General features: G+C 43.6%; 1 protein-coding gene across 5 annotated transcripts in view; it reads left to right on the top strand.

Annotated features, from left to right (window-relative positions):
- Positions 1 to 12356, top strand: part of SOX2 (SRY-box transcription factor 2) — a 1445341-nt gene that overhangs the window by 985396 nt on the left and 447589 nt on the right. For all 5 annotated transcript variants that reach the window (XR_012232822.1, XR_012232823.1, XR_012232821.1 and 2 more), the window contains one exon: positions 9065 to 9253. The gene's annotated coding sequence lies outside the window, so the exon portion shown is untranslated. The remainder of the gene's footprint in view (positions 1 to 9064; positions 9254 to 12356) is intronic.

Below are 12356 nucleotides of genomic sequence, written 5' to 3'. Positions count from 1 at the left end.
AAATAGCCCTTTTGCGCTCCCTTTAAGGCTATGTCTAAATAACAATTCCACGAGTGTTTTTGAATAATTTATTTTTTGGTGAGCTTCTTTTACATTTCCCTATATATCATATCCTAAAAAAATGTATTTTTTCAAATATTGATAGGTTCAAATTTCTGCACCTGCTTTTGACAGCACTTTGGGGTACTATTGTATTTATTAGCAGCTACATAAATCTGTTTTCAGTAAGCCCTTAGGGTATGTGAAATCTGCGCTGAAAATTCCAAAGCAGAATACGCACCGTGTATTCTGCTTTGGAATTTTCTACGCAGATTTCACTAAATCTGCAGGTCAAATGAACTGCATATTTCCTGCGTATTTAGTGCTTTTTTTGTGCGGTTTCCCTGCATGTTTTGTGCAGTTTTCCCCTGCTGTTTTCCACCTGCGGATTTCTAGAATGGAGCAGGTGGAAAACTGCACCAAAAACACACAAAAGAAGTGACATGCTACTTTTTTCATTCTGCACCAAATCCGCGCAGAAAAAAAAGCAGCATGTGCACAGCGGATTTTGTTTCACATAGGCTACAATGGTGCTGTACATTACATGCAGTTCTGCTGCATATACACAGGGCCTAATCTGCTGCGTATATGCAGCAGAAATGAACCGTGTGTACATAGCCTGTGATGTCAACCAATTTCTGCAAATTTTCAATGTTTGGTCATAGTCTTTAACCTGTCATGAGGATTTCACTCCCCAAACTATTTCTATGAAAGGGTAGGGTACCTGATTGATAACACGCTGTATGGTCGCATCATGTAACCATGCAGCCTTCCATCTAGATGTAGCAGAGATAAACCCGTCGTGGGAGAAATTGATTTATCATCTTTTCTGCGGAAAGGTGACGAATATTGTTTCAATAGAAAAAAGGAGCAGCACATCTAAACTAGTGTGAACAGGAGCCAAACAAAAGCATATAAGCTACAAATAGTAAGGTTGCACCATAATATACAAAGAAGGATTGCTCTAGGAGATTTAAACTGCATTGCTGCCATAGGAAACAATTGAGAAAAGTGCTATATAATGTAGACATGAAATATTTATCTGCAAAAAATTGCTATGAAAAAAGGAAGGTACTTTGTGCATAGATTAGCTAATATACTGTATGTGAGCCCAATTGTCACATCAAGGCATCCTTCGTAAATTGGGTCCATGTTCTGATATGTCACCTCTCAAGGGCAAAAAAGCTTACAATTTATGGGGAAGAATGGACCAGCTACTCTGCTTAAAATCACTTGTGGCTACTTTTGCATATTATGGTACAACCTGACTATTTGGTGCTTATATGCTTTTCTTGGTTGGCGCCTGTTCACACTAGTTTATATGTGCTGGTCCTTTTTTTCTATTGAATCATAGCCATTAGCCACAGGTGATTTTAAGCAGATTAGCTGGTCCATTCCTTCCCCACAAATTGTTGGCTTTTTTGTCCAGGAGAGATGACACATCAGGACAGGGACCCAATTTACGAACGACGCCTTGACGAAGCAATTGGGCTCACAAATATTGGCCAACCTATGCGTGACATACCTTCCCTATGTTCACAGCAATTTTTGCAGATAAATATTTCATGTGTATGTTATATAGTGCTTTTTTACATTTTTTCCTATTTCCTATCTATGGCAGCAATGCAGTTTCAATGTTCTAGAATATTGTTTTTTGTTATTTTAACTCTTTTGCAGAAGACAATGGCATCGGTGGAATGGGCGGTGTCATAAGTATGGTGTAATTAAGGTGTTTTAAAGGAGTCTGTGTCATTCTTTCAATTAAAGGACTTTTTTCAGCATATCTGTATTTTTATATGATATGACTAGGGGGTTAGTAATGGGGGCATCTTATTGACTCCTCTCCATTACTAACCTCTGGGCTTGATATCACCTGACAATACAAAGTTGACATCAACCCCCCCAACTATCACCCAACTTGCCACCGCTACAGGGCTAGTGGGAAGAGCAAGAGTAAAGGGCCCATTACACATTGCGATATCGCTAGCAATATCGCTGTAATGTCACTGGTTTTGTGACGTTACAGTGATATTGCTAGCGATATCGCTACATGTGATACTTACCTCCGACCGGCTCCCCTGCTGTCTGTCGCTGATCGTGCGAGAACATCCTGGGCCATTTCTTGTCGTCGGCTTCCTGCTGGGCTTCCGGCTGTGGCGACGAGCAACACGTGGACGCGGGCGTGAGGACGTCAGGATGGCCTTGTCTGACAGGTAAGTAGCGACCCCCGACCCCTGCTATGTCGCTGGTGAGATCTGCCTGTTTGGCAGCTCACTAGCGACCACTTAGCGATGCACCAGTGATCCTGACTGGGTCATATCGTGGTCGGGATCGCTGGTGCATCGCTAAGTGTAACGGTACCCTAAGTCCCAGAATTGGCATATCCTAGAGATTTGCCTTTTCTGGGGTGGTTGAGAGTTGATATTTTAACCTGGAGGTGGCAAATATCCATGGCCCTTCCTAGGCTATTAATATCATCCCACAGTGGTCTACATAGCCTTTGCTGTTTATTAATTATAGGGGGACTCTACATAATTTTATAGAGGGGTCCCCATATTAATAGCCAGTAAAGGCTAAGTTATGAGCTGATATTAATAGCCTGGGAAGCTCCATGGGTATTACCCCCTTCTTATATATATACTAGATGGTGGCCCGATTCTAATGCATCAGGTATTCTAGTATATGTATGTAGTTTATTCATGAAGTTTTAATAATAATGCAATAATGCACCCCCCAATCCTGATATGCATGGTCCTCTCAGCCTCCAATCCTGGAATGCATGGTCCTCTTACCACCCCAATCCTGGTATGCATTGTCCTCTCACCCCTCTTTCCTGGTAAGCATGGTCCCCTCACCCCCCTTTCCTGATGTGCATGGTCCCCCTCATCCCCCAATCCTGATTTGCATGGTCCCCCTCACCCCCCAATCCTGGTAAGCATGGTCCCTTCACCCTCCAATCCTGGAATGCATGGTCCTCTTATCCCCCAATCCTGGTATGAATGGTCCTCTCACCCTTCTTTCTTGGTAAGCATGGTCCCTTCACCCCCCCTTTCCTGGTATGCATGGTCCCGTCACCCCCCTTTCCTGGTATGCATGGTCCCCTCACCCCCCAATCCTGGTATGCATGGTCACCCTCACCCCCCTTTCCTGGTATGGATGGTCCCCTCATCCCCCTTTCCTAGTATGCATGGTCCCCCTCACTCCCCTTTCCTGGTATGTATAGTCCCCCTCACCCCCTTTCCTGGTATGCATGGTCCCCTCACCCCCCTTTCCTGGTGTGCATGGTCCCCCTCCCCCCTCTTTGCTGGTATGCATGGTTACCCCCCATTCATGGTATGCATAGTTACTCTCACACCTTTCCGGTTATGCATGGTCCCCCTCACCCCCCTTTGCTGGTGTGTATGGTCACCCTCACCCCCCCTTTCCTGGTATGCGTGGTCCCCCTCACCTCCCTTTCCTGGTATGCATGGTCCCCCTCACCCCCCTTTCCTGGTATGCATGGTCCACCTCACCCCCCTTTCCTGGCATGCATGGTCCCCTCACCCCCTTTCCTGGTATGCATGGTCCCGCTCACCCCCCCTGGTATGCATGGTGTCTGTTAAAATAAAAAATAGTTATACACTCACCTTCCAACTACCCGCGATCTCCACTCTACGCTCCACACGCCCGGCATCTTCCGGTCCCAATAATGCTTTGCGCGAAACACCGCTGATGACGTCGCTCTCTCGCAAGAGTGATGTCATCTTCGGTCTAAGGCGCAAAGCATTACTGGGACCGCGAGGCCGGGAGCGTGGAAAGGAGATCGGACGCCGTCGGAAGGTGAGTATAACCTTTTTTATTTTAATTCTATTTTACAGATTAAGCGCTGCGCCCGACTGTACCTAGCGGCCGCGACCAATCAGCAACGCGGGATGTCGGTTACAGACAGACAGACATGATAAGACGATTATATATATCGATATATATGTGTGTGTGTCACTGACATCTACTGTATATATCTGTTCATTATATGTTTATATATTTATTCTATTCCAACATGTTACGCTTTGATTTTACTGTACGCAGGAGATGAATTGCCGGCTTTTATTATATCTATCTATCATAGTGCACTGGGGTTGGTGCAGTGTGACAGACAGGAAATGACCCAGGAAAGTTCAAAACAAAGTGTTTTTTAATAGCCAACATACTCACAAAACAGAAAGTAAATAGGATCGCAGCCAGGAAATATGATAGTCCATCACCGGGACCGGTTACCGGGGTGACTGCACCGTCATGTATGCTGAGGGGTGCCAGGCCTTTTGGCTCTGCTTGGCTCCATGTTGCTTCACACAGGCTGAAGCTATGGCAGAGCTTTCTGCTCTGCAGGTTTGAAAAACAAGACTGACACACCCAACCCTTTGCTGCAGGGTTTTTTACAAGGAACCTGTGGCCATAGGCCACATGTAAAACCCGGCTGGGAAGGAGACGGACCGCCCCACTATCATCCTGTAGTCGATTTTAAAAATAAAAGCCCATGTCAGGTTTTCCTAAATCTGCCTTGGACCAATAGCTTGCCCAAGACCAACACTTACTTTTATTTTGCATTGCAATCACTGCTATACTTGTGACTGCAGTGCACTCCCGCGGCCTCAATACGCTGCTGTGCACATCCTGTGGGACACATAGTGACCCTCGCAAATAACACCGGTCACTGCCTCACACTATCTATCTGTCTAAAGGATAAAAAATGGAGGCAGCACACCAGTTAAAGGTGAAAAAAAGTACTATCCAATAGCACTTTTTTCACCTTTAACTGGTGTGCTGCTTCCATTTTTTATTTTCTATATTAAGGTTTGGTGGTTGCCTTGGAGCCATTGCATCCAGGAATGCTGTCTGCCTGTTGCTGCCATTTTCTCTCTTTTCTCTATATTTACCTATCTATCTAATATATACACACGTGGTCAAAATTGTTGGTAACCCACGTTTAATGACAGAAAAATCCACAATGGTGACAGAAATAACTTGAATCTGACAAAAGTAACAATAAATCAAAAATCTATGAAAATGAACAAATGAAAGTCACACATTAATTTTCAACCATGCTTCCCCAAAATTTTTTTTTAAATAAAACTCATGAAATAGGCCTGGACAGAAATGATAGTACCCCTGAAAATAATAATAATAATAATTATTATTATTATTATTATTATTATTATTATTTATTTATATAGCACCATTGATTCCATGGTGCTGTACATGAGAAGGGGTAACATACAAATTACAAATATCACTTACAGTAAACAAACTAACAATGACAGACTGATACAGAGGGGAGAGAGGACCCTGCCCTTTCAGACTTACATGCTACAGGATGGTGGGGAAGGAGACAGTAGGTTGGTGGAAAATAATGAAAATAATGTGACAAAAGGGACATGTCAAATGAAGGTGTGTCCACTAATTAGCATCACAGGTGTCTACAATCTTGGAATTAGTGAGTGGGGCTGTATAGAGGGCTACAGATAATCACTGTGGTGTTTGGTGAAGGGTGTGTATCACACTCAACATGGAACAGAGGAAGCAAAGGTAAGAGTTGTCTCAAGATTAGAAAGAAAATTATAGACAAACATGTTAAAGGTAAGGGTACTGTCACACTTAGCGATGTACCAGCGATCCCGACCAGCGATATGACGCGGTCAGGATCGCTGGTACATCGCTAAGTGGTCGCTAGTGAGCTGCCACACAGGCAGATCTCACTAGCGACATCGCTGTGGACGGGGGTCGCTACTTACCTGTCACACTAGGCGATCCTGCGTCCTCCCGCCCAGCTCCACGCAGCGCTCGTCTCTCCACAGGAAGCGCCGCAGGAAGCTGACGACGAGAAACAGTCCAGGACGTTCTCGCGCGATCAGCGATAACCAGCGGGGGAGCGGGTCGTAGGTAAGTATCACACACAGTAATATCGCTAGCAATATCGCTATAACGTCACTAGTTATAGCGATATTGCTAGCGATATCGCTTAGTGTGACATGCCCTTAAAAGTTATAAGACCATCTACAAACAGCTTGATGTTCCTGTGACTACAGTTGTACATATTATTCAGAAATTTACGCTCCATGGGACTGTAGCCAACCTCCCTGGATGTTGCCGCAGAAATAAAATTGATGACAAATCAAAGAGACGTCTAATACGAATGGTAACAAAAGAGTTCACAAAAAATTCTAAACAGATTAAGGCTGTGTGCACACGATGCAGATATCCAGCGGATCCGCAGTGGATTTTACCGCACAAAAACGTTGCATAACCGCATTGTGATGTACAGTAGCATTAAAATCAATGAAAAAAAAAACGCTGTGCAGACGCTGCGGATTTTTCCGCGCGGTTTTCCTGAGGTACAAAATCCGCAGCATGTCTCTTCTTTTGTGTGGTTTTCCACCTCCCCAGTCTTCAAATCCGCAGAGGGAAATCCGCAGTGGAAAACCACACAAAAACTGCAAGAAAACCGCATGAAAAATGGAAGAAATCCGCAGGAAAAATGCAGGTCATTTGACCTGCGGATTTCTTCAATTCTGCGTGGAAAAATCCGCAGGGCAAAAACGTACGTGTGCACTCAGCCTCAATGTGAATTTCAAGCTCAAGGAGCATCAGTGTCAGATCGCACCATCTGTTGTTGTATGAGCCAAAGTGCACTTCATGGGAGACAACCAAGATGGACACCATTGTTGAAAAAAAATCATAAAAAATCCAGACTGGAATTTGCCAAACTACATGTTGTCAAGCCACAAAGCTTCTGGGAGAACATCCTATGGACAGATGAGACAGAAATGTAACTTTTTGGCAAGGCACATCAGCTCTGTGTTCACAGATGGAAAAATTAAGCATATCAAGAAAAGAACACTGTCCCTACTGTGAAACATGGAGGAGGCTCTGTTATGTTCTGGGGCTGCTTTGCTGCATCTGACACAGGGTGTCTAGAATTTTTGCAGGGTACAATGAAATCTCAAGACTATCAAGAGATTCTAGAGAGAAATGTGCTGCTCAGTGTCAGAAAGCTTTGTCTCAGTCGCAGGTCATGGGTCTTGCAACAGGATAATTGTTAGGCGTCTGGTTTCTGCGTCTGCTCTGCAGGAATCCAGAGCCTCACATTCTGTGGTCTCCTGCTGTCTATCTACTGCAGAGAAGATTACTTTGCAGCAGACCTCTCCAGAGACTAAGTTCCTCTGTGCTCCTACTGGGCATGCTCACGAGGCGATCTCCCATTGGAGATCGGGAGTCATGTGCCCAGGTTCTGCTCCAGATCTCATTGGTCCATCTCGGAGATCTGGAAGGTCCCGCACGGCTATAAAAGGTGTGCATGACCGTTCGGCCATGCGCTAGTATAGACTTTTCAAGCTAAATGTGTGAATGGTGACGGATGTATGACTCTGGCGACTGACTCATTTGAAACCTCTTCCCTCTGATATTACGCATGTGGATAGGGAATTAGTGCAGCAGTCAGTGCCAGTCAGTGGCAAGCATTTGACCACTGTGCACTCCGCACCTCTACTCTAGCGTCCGACATTGCGCCTGCCTCCTAGATTTGTCGACTAGCGGCCATGCCCTATGCCGCGCTGCAGTTGCAGCCCTCCTTGGCATCCGCAGTAGCGAAGCCGCACACAAGGTAGGTCTAGACGGACACAGCTCCTCTGCCTTGGGTCCTGCTCCTGTGACCAGATACAATGTGTGCATTTCCCTGTGGTCTGTGACACTAACAGGCTCAGCATTTTCGTATGTTTATGTTGCGGCGCCTCTGTGTGTGAACAGAGCCCACTTTACGCACTTCGGGTGAAGTCTAACCCGTGCGCATTATACCGCCATATTGCTTGTCTGTCATTACCTAGCAGCGGTGTAACATCTACTGCACGGTGGACCCCGAGCGGCGAACGCACTTTATTATTCATTTTTATTTAGTGCGTTCCGCCGTTCCTAAAAATAATGACCCAAAACACACAGCTAAAAACACCCAAGAATGGCTAAGAGGAAAACATCGGACTATTCTGAAGTGGCCTTCTATGAGCCCTGACCTAAATCCTATTGAGCATCTTTGGAAAGAGCTGAAACATGCCATCTGTAAAAGGCAACCTTCAAACATGAGTCACCTGGAGTAGTTTGCTCTTGAGGAGTGGGCTAAAATACCTGTCGAGAGGTGCAGAAGTTTTATTGACAGTTACAGGAATTGTTTGATCGCAGTGATTGCCTCAAAAGGTGTGTGACAAAATATTAAGTTTAGGGTACCATCATTTCTGTCCAGGCCTATTTCATGAGTTTTATTTTTTTATAAATTTTGTGGAAGCATGGTTGAAAAGCAATGTCTGACTTTCATTTGTTCATTTTAATAGATTTTTGATTAATTATTATTGCTTTTGTTAGATTCAATTTATTTCTGTGACCATTGTGGGTTTTTCTGTCATTAAATGAGGGGTACCAACAATTTTGATCACGTATATACTGTGTGTGCTTGACAAATATTTCCTTTGAAAACGATGAGTTAAATGACATAGAGAATCACTCTATGTAAAAGCTCGTGCTAAACTCACATTTCAGTCAGATAGCAATCGCACTGCATTCAGATGTAAATCGGATGCCAGGTGTGAAAAATCAAATTGTACTCACATGACACTCTCTTGACACTCGTGCGACTCTCGACAGTGAGAATCGGACCAAATTTTTTTATAGGTTTAATGTGACTCCAGCCTTTGACACAGACTACTACATTTACCTTCTTCACTCATGTAGTTGTGCAACATTAATCTTTCAAACCTTAAAATGGCTGATATTTTCCATGACTTAACATCTTTAGTGGCTTTAAGGGAAGGGTCACACAACAGTTTTTTCCATATCTGTAAAATATTGCTAAGCATTTCTTGGGGATTTGTACAAATCAAATCACAAAATGCACCAGAACCTGCAAATTTCATGAAATTTGATTTGAAAGTAATTTTCTCTAATATTTTTGGATTATGCCGGTGTAAAATACATTGTTTCATAAATGTTTTGTAACTTTTTTCAGGTTTACCTTTGCTGGAAAGTTGGAGGAGCTTAATTTGAAGTTCATTGCCTAGCATGGCTCAACAAATTCACTATCATTTACACCACAAAAGTGGCATAAATTTTTGCAGAAATGGACTACAGCCTCTGACTCATGGCAGCTGATGCACCGAAACGCGCGTCGGAGACATGGCATCATACACCAGCAAGGGTAATATTAATTTTTACAACCTATAATTGTTTGTTCTTTGGCTCTGTGTTAACAGGGTCATTCAACTGCTGTGTGTAATAAATTGTGTGCATATTCTGTGACTCTAACTGCGGTTACTAGCACAGCTGCTACAGTGTTTAGCAATGTTGTAATGTTGAGCTGAATAGCATAATCAAACAACTATATAGATATACATTTTTGCATTCTTGAGACTGATATATGGTACCATACTTTGGCTTAACTGTAATATATTACATTTTAATTAATTATAATTATTTAATAAAAAAGATTTTATTACATTCATTTTGGTTTATTTATGCACAAATGTTTATATGGTCTGCCCCATAATGAATGTAGCAAATAATATCCAGTGATTAATTTGTCTTTTAAATTTTTAATAAATTAATAATTTGCTTCCATAGCAATTTATCTGGCACTAAAAACAGTGAAAAGTATGAAATTATTTTATGAATGGCCTAATGTTTTAACAACTTGATGAAATGGAATATATTATTTATTTTTACAAGTAAATGTTCAACTAAAAAACCTTTACTTAAAGTGTAACTGTCGTTTCAATTTTTATTTTATAAATCAATAGTACATGGAAAAATAAGCAACTTTGTAACATATCTAAGAAATCTGCTCTTTCACCTTCAGGACTAATCATTCATTTTCAAAATTCTCAATTTCTGGGTTAAATCTGCATTAAGTGAAAACATATTATTACATTCCTGAGATAGAATTTGACCAATATCTTCTATGTAAAGGAAACGAAGAAAGAGAAGGGAGCAGCTAGAGACAAAACCCTTCCCTCCTCTCCCTTTCCTCCTGTATACACAAAATCTTATATTTAGCAGCTGCATCTCCTATCTCAGTAATGTAATAATCTGTCTTCACTGAATACATATTTTACACAGGATTTGATAATTTTGAAAAAGAATGATCAGTCCTGAAGGAGAAGGACAGAGTCAGGTAGGCGGCTTCAAAGGGAGTGCCAGGCTGGCGGTGGGAGTAGATACAATGAGGATGGTCCGCTGCAGCCCCGGCCGGGTACCTCAAGAGAGGATCAGACAGGATAAAAGTAAAATAGATCGGCCATATGGAGCACAAGTGACTCAGTTCAGCTGGTATTAAAAGTCTTCATTTATTAGTTTCTCCTGAAGGAGAAAGAGGCAGATTTCTCTGATAAGATTTATTACAAAGTTGCCTCTTTTTATGTGCATTATTGATTTATGAAATAAAAATTAACATTACAGTTGTGCTTTAAATGTTTTTATGTTATATTGCCATTTTACAGTGCAGTTCTATAAAAGCTATGTGGCTATATGTGGCACCAACTATACTTACATTCAGGGGCGGACTGGGACTAAAATTCAGCCCTGGCATTTGAAGTTACACAGGCCCACTAGTCACATGGTGACTATATAATATCTTTGTACACCTGTAGGTTACAAGAAGTGAGAGGAGATTAACATGACTATATAACATGTAGTCACAGCTGTGCCCAGTATTTCAGCTCAGTCCTATTTATTGCTTTCAGGTACAGTACTCCTCCCAAAGCTCTGTCCCCTTTTGTACACATGGTGACAGAATTCCTGGCAGAACTGCTATCCAGTGAGCAACCAGACCCCCTGGTCATAGCTGCCCCTATCATACAGTACCTCCCAACTTTTGAAGAAGGGAAAGAGGGACATAGACTGTGGCGTGCACAGCGCGTCGCTGCAAATTTTAGGCCACGCCCCGGCCATATCCATTTCGCAACTAGTCACACCCATGTCCACGCCCAACCGCACCCATTTAGCACTGCTGATCACACTGACTGGTACTGAGGGCACAGTGGCTGGCATTATGGGCACACTGACTGGCACTAAGGAAGAGAGAAAACAGAGAGAGAGAGAGAAAAAAGAAAACAGAGAGAAAGAAAGGAGAGCGAGAGAGAAAGAAAGAACAGAGAAAGAAAGAGGGGAAAGAAAGAACAGAGAGAGACAGAGAAAGAAGAGAGAGAAAGAAAGAAAGAAAGAAAGAAGGAAAGAAAAAGAAAGAGAGGGAAAAAAAACAGAAAGAAAGAAAAAAGAAAGATTAGAGAGAGAAAGAAAGAGCAGAGAGAGAGAAAGAAAATGAGGGAAAGACAGAAGAGAGAATGAGAAAGAAAGAAAAAGAGAGAAAGAAATAAAGAAAGATTCTATAAAGATACTATAGCAGCCCGGCTCCCATTGCAGTGCCCACCTGAGCCTCCCAATGCAGGACATATCATGATCTGCTCACATGGCCGGCATCCCCGATTTCAAGGTGATCCCGCTGTCTGCACTGTCGGAGGACATGGTGATGGATCTGAAGCATTCCTAGTTCCGTTACAATCTCCTCATGAAATTATCTCATTTCCAGTCAGCTTCCAGCACATCACTTCCGGTGGAACGTCATGTGTGAGTTTTAAAATGCTGCTCGGGGCTCCGCCGTGTACTCCTGTGTCCGTGGGAAAAGCCCGCTTTGTATGCTCCGTACACATTAGGCTCAGCTCCGTACACCTCGTACACACACGGCTCCTCTCCGTACACCTCGTACACACGGCTCTGCTCCGTACACCTTGTACACACACAGCTCCGCTCCGTACACCTCATACACACACAGCTCTGCTCCGTACACCTTGTACACACACGGCTCCGCTCCGTACACCTCATACACACACAGCTCTGCTACATCTACACTGTAAACCCCTCCTGACCCCACACATACTTCCCTCATCCAGCACCATGACAACCTGCACAGCAGAGTCCTGCAGACACCAAGAGGCAGGGCTGTGCACACAGGACCTGTGATGAGGTCACAGGAGGGGCGGAATCAAGGGTCACATGATCAGGGGTCTGGACAAAGGCTCCTGATCATGTGACCCCTGACTACTCCCCTCCTGTGACCTCATCACAGGCCCTGTGTACAGAGAAGAGAGCAGGCAAGCGACGCCATGAGTGGCTGCAGTGGGGAGGTCTCATGCTAGGGCGAGGATGGGGTGCGTGGGGGGGCGTGGCGGCTTATCTCCCTGCAGTGCGGGATAGAAATTTAATCCCGGCAGGGTTGGAAATTATAACCGCTGTGCCCTCAGGAACAA

The sequence above is a fragment of the Dendrobates tinctorius genome, unplaced genomic scaffold (genome assembly GCF_039654945.1).
Source record: "Dendrobates tinctorius isolate UK_male_01 unplaced genomic scaffold, ASM3965494v1 ptg000060l, whole genome shotgun sequence".
Classification (NCBI taxonomy): Eukaryota; Metazoa; Chordata; class Amphibia; order Anura; family Dendrobatidae; genus Dendrobates; species Dendrobates tinctorius.
The sequence above is the reverse complement of the archived record's forward strand: the minus strand, read 5'-3'. Positions and strand labels throughout refer to the sequence as shown.